The sequence below is a fragment of the Loxodonta africana genome, chromosome 4 (assembly GCF_030014295.1).
Source record: "Loxodonta africana isolate mLoxAfr1 chromosome 4, mLoxAfr1.hap2, whole genome shotgun sequence".
Lineage (NCBI taxonomy): Eukaryota > Metazoa > Chordata > Mammalia > Proboscidea > Elephantidae > Loxodonta > Loxodonta africana.
In genome coordinates this window covers 118,419,851-118,439,986 of record NC_087345.1, presented here as the reverse complement: position 1 = coordinate 118,439,986, position 20,136 = coordinate 118,419,851, and positions in this window count along the sequence as shown.

Here is a 20,136-nt window from a genome sequence, read left to right as displayed (position 1 = left end):
ACAGCAATGTACCTATAAGTTAAAGAGAGTCGGAGACAGAAAACAAAGTCACATGAAAGCTGCTGTTATGGAGAAACAAAAAATAACTGCATTGCAGAAGATGGTTTAAAGGGGAAGTAGAGGAATTGCTTGAAGGGGGAAAAACAGCCTTTGATTTTTTTTCACACCTACATGTAAAATAGTGTGTATGGAAGATTATGAACTCTTTCCCCCAAATAACCTTTTGTGAGCCACTATCCTTCCATTGGAAACCCTGGTGGCATAGTGGTTAAGAGCTACAGCTGCTAACCAAAAAGAACGGTGGTTTGAATCCACCAGATGCTCCTTGGAAACTCTATTGGGCAGTTCTACTCTGTCCTATAGGGCTGCTATGAGTCAGAATCGACTTGACAGCAGTGGGTTTGGTTTTTTGGTTTTTGGTCTTTCCACTGAACCGTGTGTATACAGACACACAGTTCAATGTGTGTACATACACATGCAAACGCATGCACAATCTTTTCAGATAATTTGTGAGAGGATTATCAGGAGCAAGTACCACTCTCTTTGCTCTTCTTTGCCTATTAATGGCACTGGTTACATCTTTTAGAAAACAAAGACTCAGTTAAAATGTTCCCAGTGGGTCATTCCTGGTTCCACACAAGGTGAAATTTGGAAGATCTTTAGGGAAAGTGTTTAGCCATTTTAAATGCTTAATTGTGATTCCCACTTGAGGAGGAACTGGAGACTAGGGCGATGGTGCCGTGTGCTGAAATCATCGTGTGCAGAGGTACCTAGAACAGGCCTTGGCTGCCAGTCTTTGTAAAATACATGGTAAAGCTTCATAACTTTGCTAAGTAGAATAACCTGTGTGAAGGTTGTCTTTTTTCTGTTTAATGAACTTTATTTTTTAGATCAGTTTTGGTTTACATAAAAATTGACTAGAAATTACAGAGAATTTCCAAATACCCCCTTTCCCTGCCCACGGTTTCACCTATTATCAACATCTTGCATTCGTGTGGTACGTTTGTTACAATTAATGAGCCAATATTGATGCATTATTATTAACAAAATCTCATAGCTTACATGAGGTTTACTCGTTGTGGTGTACAGTTCTACGAATTTTCACTAATGCGTAATGTCGTGTATCTACCATTACAGTATCATACAGAATGGTTTCACCGCTTTAAAAATTCCCTGTGGTCTACCTGTTCCTCTCTGCCCCCTCACATCCCTTTCCTTCATCCCCTGACAAACAGTGACGTTTTCACTGTCTCTATAGTTTTGTCTTTTCCAGACAGTCATATAGTTGGGATTGTATAGTATGTCACCTTTTCAGACTGGCTTCTTTCACTTAACAATGTGCACCTAAGGTTCCACGACGCCTTTTCATGGCTTAATAGCACATTTATTTTAATTGATGAATAATAGTCCATTGTAAGAAGCATGTATCACAGTTTATTTATTCACCTATTGAAGGACATCTTTGTTGCTTCAAATTTTTGTCAGTTATAAAGAAAACCCCACTGCCGTCAAGTCACTTCCAGCTCATAGCGACCCTACAGGACAGAGTAAAGCCGTTAAAAACTTTCCTTTGCAGGTTTTTATGTGCATATAAGTTTTCAACTCGTTTGGGAAGAGTGTCTTTTTTATCCAGTGAGAACTCAGAATTCAGAACAAGCTATTCTCTTTGGGCTTGTATCATACTTTGTGGAATTAATTATAGTTTTTTCTCTTTATTAATTAATGAAACAGTTGTCAGATCTGTTAGTATGACATACAGCTTTCCGTCTCCATGGTGAACCTACATTGCTATCCTTGTAGAAAATTTTCTAAGGTTAAAGATTTGATTATGAGAATAATAAAATAAGGGGGCCTCTTTTTATAACAAAATGTTAGACAATGGAAGAAGACTGTAGCCTGGAAATAAAACAGATCTTGGCAATTCCTGGAATTCAAATTGAAAACCATGGGCTCCATGATAAATAGTGTAAGACAGTGCTTTTATTGTGTACTATCTTTGATCAAAACCATATACTATAAAAGCCATACACTGGGTGATCCTTTATTTACCCCATGTCTGTTGATACTCATTTGTCCCCTGGAAAAGGAATTATACAAATCGAGCATGTGGCAGTCATTCAGTCTATCACTAAATGCAGCTACTTTTGGGTGAAAGAGAGCAGCTGTTTGACATCTGCACCAAAACTTACCGAGGCAGGAAACAGGAGTTGGATTATCCAACTGAAATAGCTGCATAGTCTGTTCTTGTGGTTTGGGTTACAGCATCCTCTGCCTTTATCTCCACGAAACAGCCTCATCTTGTTGGGGTTGTTTGTCAGTTCTCTTCTAGCTAGCCTCATGGTAAATGGGATTTTACAAACTTTTAGGACACCGATCAAATTCTGTGAATTATAAGACCTTGAGTTTCTTTGCCTTCACGAAATGAGGGGAAACATAAGAAAATTTGAAAACAAAAACAAACACACACACAAAACAATTAGCATGTTTATCTACTGAATTTTCCCATTTACAAAGAAAATTTGAAAAATGAATAAATATATACAATGCATTTAGGACATGAAAAATAACTGATTCATGAAGTGAGAAAATACTGAAGACTGAAACAAGCATGGACAATTAAATAGAGAGGAATTCCATGTACTTCATTAACACAGAGGTGGTGGGGGAAAAGGGGTTAACAGTGATGGAAAAGTCACATTGATTAAGAGTAGGGTTGCAGAGCTGATTATTGCAATTGCTGTCAATAAGTTGTACGCCCGTGAAAAGTTGAATTGGAAAAAGTTGTGTGATAGATATATTTATAACAATGACCAAAGGAAAAAAAAAAAAAAAACAGTAGCTACTGAGGCTGCTTATGTACAACCAAATGCCTCTTAGGATTTGGTTCCCTGGCCTGGTTTGGAGGTTTAGGGTCATGGTTTCATGGGACGTTGCAGTTAATTGGCCTGATAACGTGTTTAGTGCTTCTGTTCTATCTCCTACTTTGTTGCATAGTGCCTTGAGTCTGCACAATTGGTTTCTATTTACCTGGAACAACCCAGGAGGAAGGAGAGTCAGGAATAGGAGGAGGATATGGAATGTGTGGCTAATTACCTCCATGAACACTGCCTTCTTTGCCATGAGACCAGAACTGAATGGTGCCTGGCTACCAGTACTGAAAATTTTGATCAAAGATTCTATAAAAGAATCCTAATCAAAAGAGGGAACATACAGAATTTAAACATCTGACAGAATCCAGATTTTCTAGAGCCACAGAGGGTGGATAAACCCCTGAAACTATTACCCAGAGATAATCTTTAAACCTTAGACCAAAAATATCTCCTGAAGTATTCTTAAAACTGAATAATAGTTTAGCTTAACTAGTAAAAAATGTCTGCCTTGCTTATGCTTTTTTAATAACTGTCTATATGGGATCAAATTAACAACCACCACTAAAAAGATTAGATAGGAACCTTAGGGGCAGGGAGTTCATGTTAATGAGAGGAGAACAACTCAGAAAAGGAGGGTGGGAATGATTGCACAATTTGAAGAATGTAATCAATGTCACTAAATCATACATGTAAAAACTGTTGAATTGATGTATGTTTTGCTATGCATATTCTCATTCTCAATACCAACAAAATAAATAATTCTTTAAAAAAAAAAACCCAAAATGAAAATATAATTTGGTATTCAAAAACAAAAATTAATGATTTTAAAGCCATGACCACATAACACCATTGGATTACCTAAATGTACTTTAATAGCCCAGCCTTAATAATTTATATTCCACACCCTTACTAATTTACCTTTTTTTCTATTTTCGTAGCGTGGTGACTCCATGCATTTCACAGTAGAACTGTGCTCCATTGATTTTCAATGGCAAATTTTTTTTTTATGATCTTTCAGAAAGAGATCACCAGGCCTTTCTTCTGAGGTGCCTCTGGATGGACCCAAACCTCTAACCTTTTTTGTTGGTAGTCAAGCACTTAACTGTTTGTGCCATCTAGAGATTCTTACTGATATAATTACTTGGGGGTAAAACATTGGATTTATAGAGAAATTTAACGAAAGGCCATGTATGTCTTCTAAATTTAGGGTAACTCACACTCCTGTAACAAGGATCCTTGACAGCTTGAAGATATTCAATAAAGACCAGGAAAAGCTGAGCCACAGTGAGCGTTGTATTTATTGCAAATGGTGCTTTTTTAGGTTCTTGATATTGATTTGTTTATTTAAGTAGCTTAATCAACACTCTAAACTCCTGCAATCTTGTTCAAAGCTGTAATTTGTCTAGCAAAGCATAGTATATAAGTTTATACCACATAAAGTTTCCATTTGTGGAAATAAATTATCAAGGCATTATTCCAATTCAACAGTCCAAGCCTATAAAAAAAAATAATAATTGTCAAGATGAAGGAAAAGATAACTTTTTGATTTGCTCAAGGTCATTGAGTAGGTTAGTAGAAATTAGTAGCTAAGGTTATTCTTTTATCTCTGCCCCTGATCCTCCAAAAGTGCTATTCTGATCAATCATCACCATAAAGTCACCCTCCAGTTGACTTCACCCTACAGTTGAGCTATCCTTTTTCTTCCCATAATTATAGGACATTTATTATAATTTGCTACTAAGTGTATTGAGAGGTGAATTTTACTTAGGTTTTTCTGACTCCACATGTTTACTTAAACACAATAGAGCTGTGTTCCTCCTGATAATTGTTAGAGTGAAGAATATACTAAATTACAATAATAAAAGACTTAGATTTACAGAAGTTGGGGTGGGGTAAGAGGAAGAGGATATACTCTGACTTAAAAAAGGGGTGGGGGGAGAAAGGAAAAAAGAGAGCGCAAGTAAGCAAATAAGCAAGCACAAAGCTATGCCACAAAGTGAAAACAAATTTATCTTGTTGGCTAAAATTTAACAGGTATCATAAACCCAATGGCAATTTTCTTTGATAATGTATCAACTCAAGCCCAATAAAAGTAGTTGACCATGTCATATTTCTGTTTTTTTTATTTTGTCTACCCTTTTATGTATTGCCATTATTTCATTGTAATGGTGTTACCTGTAGTTGAAAAGATTTATGGCTAAATAAACTAATTAATGTGAACAACCATTTTGTCATGTGAAAGCTAAGGACTGTAAATAAACATCAAAAGAGGCAATTGTTAACCTTTGATAACATTAGATGACGTCTGTTTACAGTAAGAGGCAAGAATTATGCAATGCATTTCAAGTAGAAAATATTTTATTACCAACATTCTACTTTACCTGAGTTGTGTATGCAAGCAGTATAAAGTTAGATATTTGAGGAAAAATAGTCCACACTGGGTCACAGATGATGTATTCTGAGTTATCATTTTGAATAAAAGAAAGATATAATTTTTTTTTTTTATAATTGTTAGCCTCTTCAACTGTAACAAAAAAAGGCAATACAATGGCAAGCATAACCAGGATTCAGAACAAAAGTGAAAACATTCAGTTTATACGTACATAAACAAGTAGTCCCTGACTTATGGCATATTCATGTTATGATGAACCACACTTATGGCTGTCCTTTTTTTTTTTTTTAGATCTTATCATTAGTGATATGTACTACATATAATATTGCAGCAAGTAATTTGATAATGCTATTCTCATGCCAACCCCCAAAGACAAATAAAGATCAGACTTATAAAGATATTGATAATAAATTGTCTTAAGTTAGAGCTGATTTATGAAAAAATCGTCGGAACGGAATCCCATCATAAGTCAGGAACTACCTGTATATACATATTTGGAATCAAGGAATTATGTAGAAAATTCCTATGATCACTTTTAACTTGAGTGTTCTATGACATTGCTAAAATTTTTTGTAATAACATATTTGTTTATTTTTAATTGTTAGTCTTGCCAGATAATGGATCTATATAATATTTAATTTTTATTTTGAATATATATCATTAAACAAAATTCCCAGAAATGTTTGGCATGTAAAATAGTGACTCACAGCTTAATAGGTAATTCAAGTTTCCAGTAAAAAAGGAGAATATTTTAGAAACTAATTTTTTTAAAGAACTAGAGAAACAAACAGAAATTGGCCACTATATTTAAAGTATTTTACTTATTTCTTGGTAGCTATCATAGTACCCCTACTCCTCACTTATCGACTATTTCGTTATCTGACATTTCATGTTTATGACAATAGTAAAAAATCTACTATCCAACTATTTTGCACATTAACGACATACATCTGGCAGTAATGGATGCCAAGGTGTGAGGCAAGAGTAGCACTGGCTGTCATGGTTATGTGTCAACTTGGCTGGGTTGTGATTCTCAGTTCTATGGCAGTTATATAATCATGTAATTTGACAGGTATGTAATGATGTAATTTGGCAGTTATATAATGATGTAGTCATCCTCCATTTTCACATAATGCAGATTTTTGCATAATGACCTCATCTTTGGAACCTACCCATGTTGATAAGTGGGGAGTGGGTATATTTTAATTTCTCTTCCTTAATTCAGTCACAAATTCACAAATTCATATTCTTCCTTTTTTAGTATATATTTTATGTACTAGCTTTTCTTAGTCATTTTAAAACTCATTTTTTTTTATTAACTTTTATTGAGCCTCAAGTGAACGTTTACAAATCAAGTCAGTCTGTCACATATAAGTTAATATACATCTTACTCCTTACTCCCACTTGTTCTCCCCCTGATGAGTCAGCCCTTCCAGTCTCTCCTGAAAACTTTGGCAGCCTCCAACTCTCTCTATCCTCCCATCCCCCCTCCAGACAGGAGATGCCAACACAGTCTCAAGTGTCTACCTGATATTATTAGCTCACTCTTCATCAGCATCTCTCTCCCACCCACCGTCCAGTCCCTTTCATGCCTGAAGAATTGTCTTCGGGGATGGTTCCTGTCCTGTGCCAACAGAAGGTTTGGGGACCATGACCGCCGGGATTCCTCTAGTCACATCCAGACCATTAAGTATGGTCTTTTTATGAGAATTTGGGGTCTGCATCCCACTGATCTCCTGCTCCCTCAGAGGTTCTATATTGTGCTCCCTGTCAGGGCAGTCATCGATTGTGGCCGGGCACCAACTAGTTCTTCTATTCTCAGGATAATGTAGGTCTCTGGTTCATGTGGCCCTTTCCGTCTCTTGGGCTCTTAGTTGTCGTGTGACCTTGCTGTTCTTCATTTTCCTTTACTCCAGGTGGGTTGAGACCAGTTGCTGCATCTTAGATGGCAGCTTGTTAGCGTTTAAGACCCCAGATGCCACATTTCAAAGTGGGATGCAGAATGTTTTCATAATAGAATTATTTTGCCAATTGACTTAGAAGTTCCCTTAAACCATGGTTCCCAAACCACCGCCCTTGCTCTGCTGACAGTTTAAGTATTCAGTTTATCCCGGAAGCTTCTTTGCTTTTGGTCCAGTCCTGTCCAGATGAGCTGACCTTCCATGTGTTGAGTGTTGTCCTTCCCTTCACCTAAAGCAGTTCTTTTCAGCTAATTAATCAGTAAAAAAACCCCTCTCCCTCCCTCTTTCCCTCCCCCCCTCGTAACCACAAAAGTATGTGTTCTTCTCAGTTTATACTCTTTCTCAAGATCTTATAATAGAGGTCTTATACAATATTTGTCCTTTTGCTTCTGACTGATTTCGCTCAGCATAATGGCTTCCAGGTTCCTCCATGTTATGAAATGTTTGACAGATTCGTCACTGTTCTTTATCGATGCGTAGTATTCCATTGTGTGAATATACCACAATTTATTTCCCCATTCATCTGTAGATGGACACCTTGGTTGCTTCCAGCTTTTTGCTATTGTAAACAGAGCTGCAATAAACATGGGTGTGCATATATCTGTTTGTGTGAAGGCTCTTGTTTCTCTAGGGTATATTCTGAGGAGTGGGATTTCTGGGTTGTATGGTAGTTCTATTTCTAACTGTTTAAGATAACGCCAGATAGATTTCCAAAGTGGTTGTACCATTTTACATTCCCACCAGCAGTGTATAAGAGTTCCAATCTCTCCGCAGCCTCTCCAACATTTATTATTTTGTGTTTTTTGGATTAATGCCAGCCTTGTTGGAGTGAGATGGAATCTCATCGTAGTTTTAATCTGCATTTCTCTAATGGCTAATGATCGAGAGCATTTTCTCATGTATCTGTTAGCTGCCTGAATATCTTCTTTAGTGAAGTGTGTGTTCATATCCTTTGCCCACTTCTTGATTGGGTTGTTTGTCTTTTTGTGATTGAGTTTTGACAGAATCATGTAGAGTTTAGAGATCAGGTGCTGGTCGGAGATGTCATAGCTGAAAATTCTTTCCCAATCTGTAGGTGGTCTTTTTACTCTTTTGGTGAAGTCTTTAGATGAGCATAGGTGTTTGATTTTTAGGAGCTCCCAGTTACCTGGTTTCTCTTCGTCATTTTTGGCAATGTTTTGTATTCTGTTTATGCCTTGTATTAGGGCTCCTAGGGTTGTCCCTATTTTTTCTTCCATGATCTTTATCGTTTTAGTCTTTATGTTTAGGTCTTTAATCCACTTGGAGTTAGTTTTTGTGCATGGTGTGAGGTATGGGTCCTGTTTCATTTTTTTGCAAATGGATATCCAGTTATGCCAGCACCATTTGTTAAAAAGACTATCTTTTCCCCAATTAACTGACACTGGGTCTTTGTCAAATATCAGCTGCTCATACGTGGATGGATCTATGTCTGGGTTCTCAATTCTGTTCCATTGGTCTATGTGCCTGTTGTTGTACCAGTACCAGGCTGTTTTGACTACTGTGGCTGTATAATAGGTTCTGAAGTCAGGTAAGGTGAGGCCTCCCACTTTCTTCTTCTTTTTCAGTAGTGCTTTGCTTATCCGGGGCTTCTTTCCCTTCCATATGAAATTGGTGATTTGTTTCTCTATCCCCTTAAAATATGACATTGGAATTTGGATCGGAAGTGCGTTAAATGTATAGATGGCTTTTGGTAGAATAGACATTTTTACTATGGTAAGTCTTCCTATCCATGAGCAAGGTATGTTTTTCCACTTAAGTAAGTCCTTTTGAATTTCTTGTAGTAGAGCTTTGTAGTTTTCTTTGTATAGGTCTTTTACATCCTTGGTAAGATTTATTCCTAAGTATTTTATCTTCTTGGGGGCTACTGTGAATGGTATTGATTTGGTTATTTCCTCTTCGATGTTCTTTTTGTTGATGTAGAGGAATCCAAGTGATTTTTGTATGTTTATTTTATAACCTGAGACTCTGCCAAACTCTTCTATTAGTTTCAGTAGTTTTCTGGAGGATTCCTTAGGGTGTTCTGTGTATAAGATCATGTCATCTGCCAATAGTGATAATTTTACTTCCTCCTTGCCAATCTGGATGCCTTTTATTTCTTTGTCTAGCCTAATTGCCCTGGCTAGGACTTCTAGCACGATGTTGAATAAGAGCGGTGATAAAGGGCATCCTTGTCTGGTTCCTGTTCTCAAGGGAAATGCTTTCAGGTTCTCTCCATTTAGAGTGATATTGGCTGTTGGCTTTGCATAGATGCCCTTTATTATGTTGAGGAATTTTCCTTCAATTCCTACTTTGGTGAGAGTTTTTATCATGAATGGGTGTTGGACTTTGTCAAATGCCTTTTCTGCATCAATTGATAAGATCATGTGGTTTTTGTCTTTTGTTTTATTTATGTGGTGGATTACATTAATGGTTTTTCTGATATTAAACCAGCCTTGCATACCTGGTATAAATCCCACTTGATCGTGGTGAATTATTTTTTTGATATGTTGTTGAATTCTATTGGCTAGAATTTTGTTGAGGATTTTTGCATCCATGTTCATGAGGGATATAGGTCTGTAATTTCCTTTTTTTGTAATGTCTTTACCTGGTTTTGGTATCAGGGAGATGGTGGCTTCATAGAATGAGTTGGGTAGTATTCCGTCATTTTCTATGCTTTGAAATACCTTTAGTAGTAGTGGTAACTCTTCTCTGAAAGTTTGGTAGAACTCTGCAGTGAAGCGGTCCTGGCCAGGGCTTTTTTTTGTTGGGAGTTTTTTGATTACCGTTTCAATCTCTTTTTTTGTTATGGGTCTATTTAGTTGTTCTACTTCTGAATGTGTTCGTTTAGGTAGGTAGTGTTTTTGCAGGAATTCATCCATTTCTTCTAGGTTTGCAAATTTGTTAGAGTACAATTTTTCGTAATAATCTAATATGATTCTTTTAATTTCAGTTGGTTCTGTTGTGATGTGGTCCTTCTCATTTCTTATTCGGGTTATTTGTTTCCTTTCCTGTATTTCTTTAGTCAGTCTAGCCAATGGTTTATCAATTTTGTTAATTTTTTCAAAGAACCAGCTTTTGGCTTTGTTAATTCTTTCAATTGTTTTTCTGTTCTCTAATTCATTTAGTTCAGCTCTAATTTTTATTATTTGTTTTCTTCTGGTGCCTGATGGATTCTTTTGTTGCTCACTTTCTATTTGTTCAAGTTGTCGGGACAGTTCTCTGATTTTGGCTCTTTCTTCTTTTTGTATGTGTGCATTTATCGATATAAATTGGCCTCTGAGCACTGCTTTTGCTGTGTCCCAGAGGTTTTGATAGGAAGTATTTTCATTCTCGTTGCATTCTATGAATTTCCTTATTCCCTCCTTGATGTCTTCTATAACCCAGTCTTTTTTCAGGAGGGTATTGTTCATTTTCCAAGTATTTGATTTCTTTTCCCTAGTTTTTCTGTTATTGATCTCTAGTTTTATTGCCCTGTGGTCTGAGAAGATGCTTTGTAATATTTCGATGTTTTGGACTCTGCAAGGGTTTGTTTTATGACCTAATATGTGGTCTATTCTAGAGAATGTTCCATGTGCGCTAGAAAAAAAAAGTATATTTTGCAGCTGTTGGGTGGAGAGTTCTGTATAAGTCAATGAGGTCAAGTTGGTTGATTGTTGTAATTACGTCTTCCGTGTCTCTATTGAGCTTCTTACTGGATGTCCTGTCCTTCTTCGAAAGTGGTGTGTTGAAGTCTCTCACTATAGTTGTGGAGGTGTCTATCTCAGTTTTCAGTTCTGTTAAAATTTGATTTATGTATCTTGCAGCCCTGTCATTGGGTGCATAAATATTTAATAGGGTTATGTCTTCCTGATCAATTGTCCCTTTTATCGTTATGTAGTGTCCTTCTTTATCCTTTGTGGTGGATTTAAGTCTAAAGTCTATTTTGTCAGAAATTAATATTGCTACTCCTCTTCTTTTTTGCTTATTGTTTGCTTGATACATTTTTTTCCATCCTTTGAGTTTAGTTTGTTTGTGTCTCTAAGTCTAAGGTGTGTCTCTTGTTTGCTTGATACATTTTTTTCCATCCTTTGAGTTTTAGTTTGTTTGTGTCTCTAAGTCTAAGGTGTGTCTCTTGTAGGCAGCATATAGGCAGATCGTGTTTCTTTATCCAGTCTGAGACTCTCTGTCTCTTTATTGGTGCATTAAGTCCATTTACATTCAGCGTAATTATAGATGAATAAGTGTTTAGTGTTGTCATTTTGATGCCTTTTTATGTGTGTTGTTGACAATTTCATTTTTCCACATACTTTTTTGTGCTGAGACGTTTTTCTTAGTAAATTGTGAGATCCTCATTTTCGTAGTGTTTGACTTTATGTTTGTTGAGTCGTTACGTTTTTCTTGGCTTTTATCTTGAGTTATGGAGTTGTTATCCCTTTTTGTGGTTACCTTATTATTTACCCCTATTTTTCTAAGTACAAACCTAACTTGTATTGTTCTATATCGCCTTGTATCACTCTCCATATGGCAGTTCTATGCCTCCTGTATTTAGTCCCTCTTTTTGATTATTGTGATCTTTTACATATTGACTTCAGTGAGTCCCTGTTATGAGCATTTTTTTTTTAATTTTAATTTGTTTTTGTGATTTCCCTATTTGAGTTGATATCAGGACGTTCTGTTTTGTGACCTTGTGTTGTGCTGGTATCTGATGTTATTGGTTTTCTGACCAAACAATATCCTTTAGTATTTCTTGTAGCTTTGGTTTGGTTTTTGCAAATTCTCTAAACTTGTGTTTATCTGTAAATATCTTAATTTCACCTTCATATTTCAGAGATAGTTTTGCTGGATATATGATCCTTGGCTGGCAGTTTTTCTCCTTCAGTGCTCTGTATACGTTGTCCCATTCCCTTCTTGCCTGCATGGTTTCTGCTGAGTAGTCTGAACTTATTCTTCTTGATTCTCCCTTGAAGGAAACCTTTCTTTTCTCCCTGGCTGCTTTTAAAATTTTCTCTTTATCTTTGGTTTTGGTGAGTTTGATGATAATATGTCTTGGTGTTTTTCTTTTTGGATCAATCTTAAATGGGGTTCGATGAGCATCTTGGATAGCTATCCTTTCGTCTTTCATGATGTCAGGGAAGTTTTCTGTCAGGAGTTCTTCAACTATTTTCTCTGTGTTTTCTGTCCTCCCTCCCTGTTCTGGGACTTCAATCACACGCAAGTTATCCTTCTTAATAGAGTCCCACATGATTCTTAGGGTTTCTTCATTTTTTTAAATTCTTTTATCTGATTTTTTTTCAGCTATGTTGGTGTTAATTCCCTGGTCCTCCAGATGTCCCAGCCTGCATTCTAATTGCTCGAGTCTGCTCCTCTGACTTCCTATTGCGTTGTCTAATTCTGTAATTTTATTGTTAATCTTTTGGATTTCTACATGCTGTCTCTCTATGGATTCTTGCAACTTATTAATTTTTCCACTATGTTCTTGAATAATCTTTTTGAGTTCTTCAACTGTTTTATCAGTGTGTTCCTTGGCTTTTTCTGCAGTTTGCCTTATTTCATTTGTTATGTCTTGAAGAATTCTGTAAATTAGTTTTTTATATTCTGTATCTGATAATTCCAAGATTGTATCTTCATTTGGGAAAGATTCTGATTCTTTTGTTTGGGAGGTTGGAGAAGCTGTCATGGTCTGCTTCTTTATGTGGTTTGATATGGACTGCTGTCTCCGAGCCATCACTGGGAAACTAGTTTTTCCAGAAAATCTGCTAAAAAAAAAATGCAGTCAGATCCCTATCAGAATTGCCTTTGGTTTGTAACCACCACCTTGTTCCCTGTAAGGATGAAAATCTGAGATTTGGATCATATATGCTTGGCTGTAGCTGGTTCTGTGTTTTTAGTCCAATTAGGGGTGGATTTTTGGTCCCTGTTTTTTTTGTATTTCCTTCTCTCAGGCCGGAAGAGTGGGTTAGGAAAAGACCAAAAGAAAAAAAAAGGGAGGGGGAAGCAAAGCCACCCCGGAGCCGGAGCCATTCTCCCTCTGGCTCAGGTAATTCCAATGTTAATGAAGCCGCCTGGGGAGGGTGGGGGAGGGATCAGAGAAATAGGAGAGTAGCACCTCAGAATATAGCCAGAGTTGCTTGTCTTGCTTGTAATGACTATTTTGTCTGAGATTCCTGAGGGGCGTGTCGCCTATGTGTGCTGGCTGTGTGGAGATTGCCCCTGGGGATCTGGCCCATTGAAGCTGCGGTCAGATCCTCCGCTGCTAGTCCCACTCCCAACGTCAAGGTTCCCCTGCTGGGACGGTGCTCTCCCGACTCCAAAATCAGTCGCTGCCTCCTGGGGACTTCTCGTCCCTCCTGCCGTGTCGTCGCGCCACTCCCGCAGACCGGCTGGGCCCCCTCCCGGGGTTAGTTCAGGGGACTGGAGCAGCTCTCTGTGCTTGTGCAATGACAGCGCTCAGTCAAAAGCCCGGCAGCAAGATTCCCGGCTGGGACGCTGCTCTCCCAGCTCCAAGACCAGTGACTTCCTCCCGGGGACTTCTCCCACCGGCTGCATCACCACGCCACCCGCGCGGACCGGCTGGGCCCCCTTCCGGGGTGAGTTCAGGGGGGTAGGGCTGCACCCCTTGTTTGAGCCGTCAGCTCCCCTGGGCCCTGCCCTAAATATTGCGCCAAATGTTACCTGACTGGGACGCTGGCTCCAGGCTCCGAAAACAATCACTGCTTCCCCATATTTGTTCGTTTTCCGTCTCTAAATCTGTGTTTGTTGTTCAGGGTTCGTAGATTGTTATGTATGTGATCGATTCACTTGTTTTTCCGAGTCTTTGTTGCAAGAGGGATCCGAGGTAGCGTCTACCTAGTCCGCCATCTTGGCCCTGCCCCAACTCATTTTTTAAAATAAATTATGGCAATGCTTTTATTGTCAATTAACATAATAAAAAAATTAACATAATATTTCGTACAAATTAATTTTCTACTATTTTATTTAATTAAGATGTCATTCTTTTTAAAAATAGTATCATTCTCTGCTAAAATGATCTACTAAGAAAATTTAACTTTTATCACACAGATTCCAACGCAATTGTGAACATGCAATGAAATATGCACATTCTCATTTTATTTTTAGATTTTTATTTAACTTTTCAGTTTCTTGTTGCATCTACATAAACATGTGGACATTCCATGGAGTGCAGGAATCAGTATTCTCTGTGCAGCACAGGGCTCTGCATACAGTAAGAGTGTGTTAAGTGCTTGTAAGAGAGAACTCTAGGATGCCCTATGGAAGAACAAAGTTTAACAACAGAAGACTATGCTTTTAATTTTCTCATGTTTGTGTTTTGGTCTTCTGCCTTCTCTAGAACTCTCAAGGTATCGGCTATGACCTATTACTGAAAAGTACTTACTATTACAAAGTTCACTTGGTGCAAATAGTTAAACCTCTCTAAGCCTTTGCTGGATGTTTTAATTTCTACATTTCAAGTTGTCTTTTGAGCGTTCTCTGATGTAAAGAACATGGGAACTGGAGTCAGAGGACCAGGGTTCTATTTGAGGCTTTTTCCTGTACTAGCTTTATGACTCTGGAAACTTTTACTTCTCCCACTGAAATACTTTCTCTTCTGTAAAAGGAGAGTGGTGATAATACTTACATCAGGTAGATGTGAGATTTAAATGAAATACTGTGTGTGGAAAAAGTATTTTGTAAAATGAACTATGTGATACACAAGCTAGTTATTATAACCAGAAGTATGACCTCTAAACAAATATTGTTGGCAAGTAGGAATTTGTTGCACCAGATAATTTATCATTAGCTAATAATAAATTGTTTAAAACACTGATAGCCTCATGTTAAATGAAGTCGTTATTTAGAAAATACAATTCGGCAAATGAGAGTTCTAAATTTATGTAATGAAAAAGCCTGCCTGTCGTTTCTTTGGTGTTTATTTAAGGACTAAAGAGAGATCTTTTCTTTCCTCCTTTAGCTTCTTTAACTGCCCCTTTAACTAATCATTTTAAGTTACAGTCTACAGTGGTACATATGATCACAAATCCGTAAGTTCAAGGGGAATTTGTGTCGTTCACGGTGGTTAGTTTAGTTTTTATCTAACCTCTTGGCATATAAGCATTAGACATGACTCAGTATGAATCTATTGCATATTATATCTATTTTACCTTTTACCAGTTATTTATTTATGAAGCAGTTTGAGAGAAATTATCTCTAAATCATACGACCAACGATACCCAGTTCCTAATGCAATTATTTCCAAATGTGCTGGTGTGTGTGATGCCTAATGGCAGTCAGTTGCATGATAGCAGCAACCAGATGATGACACACATCCCAGTTTATTTGCCAGATTTGTCTCAAAGACCCCATTATTGTCTATGTGTAAGATCCAGTATGGTGATTTGAAAACACCTTTAATTTTAAGTCAGATCCCTGGTCTAATAACTTTTCAACTCATTACCATTTATCCTTTTCCTTTTTAGTTTTATAGACATGTCATACAAAATTTTAGGTTTTCATTGATCTGTGTACATTTTAAACTCTCTCAATGAACACAGATTTGATAGAATGAGAGACACTGTTGTTCTTAGCTGTGGTCGAGTTAATTCCAACTCATGGTAACTCCATGTATGCAGAGTAGAACTGCTCCGTAGGATTTTCAGGGCTGTGACCTTTTAGAAGCAGATCGTCAGACCTTTTACTTCTGAGGTGCCTCTGGGCGCCTGCCAATTAGTAGTTGAGCGCTTAACTGTTTGCACCACCCAGCATCAGACACTGACCCTTTTAAAATGCCAAAACTTTAAAAGCGGTATTGATCTATGTAGAAACAAAAGGCCTCTGCTTGTTAGTAAAAGTTGAAGAGGCAAATTCATAGCAAAAATATCCTTCAGATTGGATTTTATTTGGTGATACCTATGTTTTGTTTTTGATGCCCACCTTAGAATCTGAAATATGGGAAATGGTAGATTAAAATGTATATTGTGTTTTCTTTTACCTTTCTTTCTACTAAGTGCTGTTTTAATTTTAAAATTTCCTGTACTATTAAGGAAACAACCTTTATATAAGTGGCAAGCATAATCTATATTCTAGTCCAGTGGAATCCCATAAAGACTGGTTTTCCTTTCCACTTGCTCTGATGGGACCTGTGGAATCATACAGAGGATCTCAGATGCAATCACTGTGCTCTGAACTCAGCCAATGAATTGCTCCATGCTCCAAACAGATGTTTCCCTTTTAGGTTAATGCACTGTTTGTAGACCATTTTCTTCCCCTAGAGGAAATATCAGCATCATCATTAAGTAGACCTTCTGAGCATCCCAGCACACACCCTGCATTGGCAATGGCAGTAACAAGGAATGAATGTAGAGATAAATTTCTTCATGAAATGCCCCCCTCCTTTTTCTTTTTGGCACTCTTTATTTCAGAGATCACTTGATATATTATAGGAGTGAATATTTTTATTTTAAAAAATGCTTGTTGGCTGGTTTATTTAACATGTTTCATTATGACATAGTAGTCCCTGGGTGGTGCAGTCGGTGTATTTGTCTATTAACCAAAAGGCAGGCTATTCCTCTCTACACACCTAATTACTTATTTTTTTTTACCTGAAAATGCCTTGATCTTTGATATCTCTTCACCTTCGCTCATTTGGTTTCCATTCACTAACTTTCCAAGTCCTATGTACACTCTTAGACTCAGTTCAGTTTTAACTTCAGAGATAAATCTACCCCTGACCTTGCTAACTGTCTCTGAATCCCCTTAATGCTTGATAACTGTACTGTCTGGTAGAGTTAGAAATATTCAGAACCCTTGTCTTTCATTTATGGGTTGCAGAAATTTAAACTCAGATTGGCTAAAACAATTTCTTTGTCCAAGTTCTGCAGCTGACCCATCCTAATTCTGTTTTCCATATGCCACACTGCTTATTAGTTAGTGATTGCATTTGTGCCTTTTGTTCCTGGCTTGAGTCCCTGGATGGTTTCCTTACATCTTTGCCCAGCCTACAAAAGTCCTATATGCATAAATATATATATATGTATATATATATATTTTGGATAGATCAATTAGTTAATTGAAAATTTCAAGAATACTGATGAAAAATTTGAGTCACTTTCAGTCTCTTAAAATGTCTTTGAGTGGTTTATGTGGTAGCAGGTATCCCACCTCCCATGTGTTGGGATGGCTTTAAGATTTTTCATTGAGCAGATGGTTGTCCTCTAATCTAGAGTGCTCAAATGAAAACAAAAACACTCAAGATGTAGGAATAACAAATATTTAGGTTTGCTTGTTTTGGGTTTTTCTGGGAGAAGTTGGTGGAGGGTAATGGTGATTTTTCTCTGGGTGGCTGACTCAGGAAGACAGGGTGTATAGCTAAATTATTTCTGCATGTTTAGACAATGTATTTTTTCCAATTTTGTAATTTCCCATCTAGTATACCTAGATCCCCATGGAATTCACACCTTTGATATTTTCCAAAAAGCTATTGTTTATATGTTTACCTAAGATAAGATTATGTGACATAACTTAAATATTGAATTTCAATTGACTCAGTGTGATTTTAGTTATACACACATGTATCTCCCATTGATAAAACGGGGAAATAAATAATTATATAAAACATCCAGTCTGTAGCAGTGATTTAAAAAAAAAAAAATCAGCCTTTGATGAAAAGTTTGGGAATCCTTGCCTGTCATGAAGTTTGTAGACTGTTCAAACTGGAATGGACCTTAGAATAATTTGATTCAATTCTTCTTTTTATCAGACAGATCAACTGTGGCAGGGAGGCTAAATACCTTGCCTTGATTTGTATAGAGGTAGTACTAGTGGTGCAATGGTCAAAGTGCTCAGCTTCAAACTGAAAGGTTGGCAGCCTGAACCCAACTGCCACCCCACAGGAGAAAGTTGTGGCAGCCTGCTTCTGTAAAGATTTACAGCCTGGGAAACCCAATGGGGCAATTTTACTCTGTCCTACAGCAGTGGGTTGGGTTATAGGGTCGCTAGGAGTCAGAATCAACTGGAGAGCAATGAGTTAATGCTAGAATTAGTATCTAGATCTCTAATTTTAGCATATCCTTTTTATTGGAAGTATCCATAAATATTGGTGCCTAAAATTTCAAGACTCATAAAGAGCTGTGTTGTATGAATGAGCTAGGTGGTAAAATTTGGATCTGTGTCAGCTTGATTTGGTGTCATACTAACACTTCATGGTTGGTGGGACCAGTATTTCTAGGTTCTTGCTGCTTGGCACACAGTGTAGGTAAACTCTTGCAGAGATGTAGAGATAAAGGCAAATATCATTCAGCTGGCCATATTCCCACAGGCAAAGTTTAATTATGCTTATCTGTTTAGAGAGACAACACCTACCTGCCGTAAGCTGTTGCTGGTTTTTTAAACTATGATAGTCCCTTTTATTCCCTAGTGAATTTTCATTCAATACTGTAATTATTTTTTTATAGTTATCAATTCAGATGACACTTTTTGTTTGAATTTCCATTATATTTTAATAATATATAGGACTGTAATTTAACATGTTGAGTTGCTTCCAAATTCTGTTCTGTACATCAGTATTTGAGCATCTAAGCTTAATATTGAATTCTTAGTGTCTTCTATACTTTCTGGTACAAAAAAAAAATGACGCAAAACAGGAGCTAATATTTACTAATGAGTGCAGTTGGGAAATTGCTAGAAAAGGTTAGGAAAAAGGAGTCCTTTATCATGTTACGTAATACAAAGTCAAAAGAAACACCATGTTCCTCCTGGAATGGAAACCTGCTGTTAGTTTTCATCACATATACCTGATTTCAGCTAAAACGTAATACACATTGAGTAAGACCAGAGCCTGTTTTTCTTCTTCTTTTAGATTTATGTATGTATTTTTACAATTCCTATTAGAATGAGAAAACAGGAAACAAAAGTAGTTTGAGCCTCAAACAGTCTGAAAGAAAATGGCAAAGCTACACAATTCCGTATTTCATGATTTAGACAAAAGAAAACATTTGGCTTTTTAATAATATCTTCTTAAGAATATTTACACAGTCGATTTGACATTATCAGTTTATGCCCTTTGTATGTTTTAGATAGCATTGTTGAATTTCCTTTGACTTCACATTAGGTGGACTTGCCAATGTGGAGAACTGTGTAGGCAGGCACTCCCCCCTCATCCCAACAAAAGTCATTTATTAAGCAGCTGTTGTTATTAGTTTACAAAAGGTTTTCAACACTGTGTGCTTTTACTTCACCTCTGAGTTAGTTTTGAGGAAAACCACATTCCTTAGATTCTCTTCTCTTAACTCTCATTATGCCAAATGGGTATGTTTAGACCATGTTATTTTGAAAAATTGGTGAAAACCATAATATAAACATAAGTTGCAATATTCCTGACTACCTGTAAGCATATTTAGATACTGGATGCAGCAAAGCTATGGAATCTGGAAACAAAGGAGCTTTGTGCCAGGTCTTGCTCTTTAGGCAGCTCTCTGTAAATCTCAGAAAAGTTGATCCCCAAACAGCTTCTGTGACCTGAATCTAAGGCTGCAGTTTTCCTATTCAAAATGAGTAAATAGCCACCTTTTCAACAATCAGATATTGTTTGTGTCAGGCTGTTGCAGAGAAGCAATAGATCACCTGCCCCACCTCGAAGGGACATATAGTGTGGAACTGGTGGACTCTTGCCAGGAGGTGTCTGTTCACAGAGCCCAAACAGTCATGAATCAAAATTGTGTCTTGCTTTTTTGGTGCCCAAGACTCTCTGCACAGAATGAAAATGGTTTTCACGAGTGAAGATAAGTTGGGGAAAACAAATGATCATGTAGACAATGCTTAATATCCTATTGTTTTTAGTCACAGATTATGTAACAGAGCCTAAGTTAGCTGTATTCAAAATATTTTGATGTAAATGACACTCAGATAGGAAAGATATTCTCCAGTTCTTTCTGGTAGGTAA